The sequence below is a fragment of the Microtus oregoni genome, unplaced genomic scaffold (assembly GCF_018167655.1).
Source record: "Microtus oregoni isolate MIOR12 unplaced genomic scaffold, Mior012 000004F_ref0000308, whole genome shotgun sequence".
In the NCBI taxonomy this organism is placed as follows: domain Eukaryota; kingdom Metazoa; phylum Chordata; class Mammalia; order Rodentia; family Cricetidae; genus Microtus; species Microtus oregoni.
This window is the reverse complement of record NW_024543063.1, coordinates 40,116,128-40,118,463: the sequence shown is the minus strand read 5'-3', so window position 1 is coordinate 40,118,463 and position 2,336 is coordinate 40,116,128. Positions and strand designations below refer to the sequence as shown.

Sequence of the window (2,336 nt, the reverse complement as noted above, 5' to 3'; positions counted from 1 at the left end):
CAGGTCCTAGCCTACTACCTTGATCTCTACCAAAACAAACCAGGGCCAGACATTAAAAGAGAAGACAATTTTTTTCAAGTCAGAATTAAGGAAAAGACGTGAAGATTCTCCATCTAAAAAAAAAAGATATTATTCATTTCTCCAAGAGAGAATGGTCTCAGGGCCTTGAGGGGTGAGAGCAGGAGATAGTTGAGCTTGGCATCGATTCCCCTCCACAGCATGTCCATAGATCTCCAGTACAGAGGCAGGCTCTGTGTCTTTTAAAAGTCACTTCTGGCCTCGCCACCTGTGTCCCTGTTAATACACTAATTTTACAAGTGAAGACATATAAAAAAGGATTAAAGGGGGTGACACAGTGTCCCTTCTTAATATTTAAAACACTATGTGAAAGAATAAGGGCAGATTAGACAAAAAGGAGGAAGGCAGAAGAGCTGAGCTCTGCCGAGACCCACCAGAGGATGACCAGTTCCTCCTGGGGAAACATGACTGTTTTTTATAATTCATATTGTAACAGGAACACAGTCCCCCACTTCCACAAATGATGCAGTTGAGTTTCCCGCATTTGGGGAAGTTACAAAGGGTTAGCATATCTGAAATAAAATAGATAAGCTTTCCTTGTACAAAAACCAAAACTTGCATGATCGTATCTGGCCTGCCAGGCAGTATAACTTCGTCCTTAAGTTCTTTCTAATCTGTTCTCTTACATGATTATTGCCCAAAAGGATGATATCTAAGTCCCATCTCTGGGCCTGGATAGAGAGATGACATTCTGAACTGACAGAAGGTCAGAAGATTACTATCTAGGCCAGGCTTTCAGGTAAGGAACAAAGACTTGCCATTGTCCTCTCCATTAGAAGTTAATCTAAATGGACCTGTCAATCGCCTGAACAAGAAAATGCCCCCTCAGGAAATCTGTCTGTTCTAGTAACTTTAGAAATAGCACAATGCCTACCAAAGCACGCAGGCTGGCACACTGATCTTTCATGCCATTGTCTATATTCATCTGTTGGGAGTGTGTCTCTTGGTAATGGTCCCGCTGGTCATGGTCCAATCTCATCCCTTGAAGGAACTTCACTTGATAGCATAATAAACTCTGCCTTTTTTCTACTACACAGTACGCTGTGTGCACAGTCACCTCTGAACTCTTTCTATAGAGACCACAGGGACCAGGGAACTGAGGGGAGTCCAGGACACAATCCCAGGAACTGTGACAGTATACTGTCAGGGCTGATGTAGATGGCAATGGATGGGATCAATCAAAACTCAAACAGGGAGGGTCCTGATGCAGGGTCCTAAGGGTGCATCACTGAATCGGTCGCAGCTACACACAAATACTCATCCTCTGTGTATCCTTTCTCCCAGCAGACCTGAAAATGTAACCTAAAGATATTACAATTAACCAGGGAAAATACTTTGAAGTCATAAACTATAGCAGACTTTCATCTGGTAAAAGAAAACTACACTGGCATTAAGATATATTAGCACTTAAGTCAAAAATAATGACGTGCTCCCTGGTGAAAGCTTGAATGCCTCACACATAACCAGCTTTGGATCCCGACTCTTGTGCCTCTGGTCACCTGCAGTTCTGTGAGTGAAAACCTGTGCCAGGTATGGGGGGGGGGGGGGTATTACAATTGTCTCTCCTTAGAATTTGAAATATCTTTTACAAATGGCTTGATCAGCACTTGATAATACCCTCAATGAAGCTCTCCCTGGCACAGACAAACCCTTTTTGATAAGGAGAAAGGCTCAAGAGAGCAACCTGACACCAGAATGCAGAAAGAAATATGACACATCCGAAGACAGGAGGAGAAGCAGCAGGGGTGGAGGCACAGCCTCCTCCTCAATGAGGCACCTAGAATCCCAGGAGCTCCTCCCTCAACGCGGGTACTTACAGATGCTCAGTGCTGAACCTGCTGCTTTCTGAATTCCCTTCCTTCTTCATCTCTCCTTTTTGGATACTAGCCAGTGGCAGAAGCCTCTTGCCTTGATACCCTTGGCATTCCGTACTGCCCCCTGCTCCCCGTACTCCATGCAGCTGCTGACAGACTACCTTTGCTCGTCTTGCTTTGCTAGCATGACCCTTGGTTCATAAAGCATCAGTTTTTGCTCTTTCTCTGATCCAGCTCCCTCTCTCTGGCAGCTGACAAGTATCAAGCTTCCTATAGTCATTTTGTGTTCCTTCTCTTTCTCTCTCCAAACAATTTGTCCTCAAATTAGTGGCTAAATCTGTCTTTAAATTCTTTGATGTATAAGACAAAGAAGGTGGAAGAGGAAGCGTGTGTTTCAAGAAACAGTTGCTTCTGAGAAGAAGGAGACTAGACCCAGTTGGAGCC

General features: G+C 44.3%; 1 non-coding gene across 1 annotated transcript; it reads right to left on the bottom strand.

Annotated features, from left to right (window-relative positions):
- Window positions 1–510: 510 nt before the first annotated feature.
- On the bottom strand, window positions 511–666 carry LOC121447683. The gene has a single exon (XR_005974215.1). It is a non-coding gene; the product is annotated as a U1 spliceosomal RNA (small nuclear RNA).
- Between the last annotated feature and the right edge of the window lie 1,670 nt (window positions 667–2,336).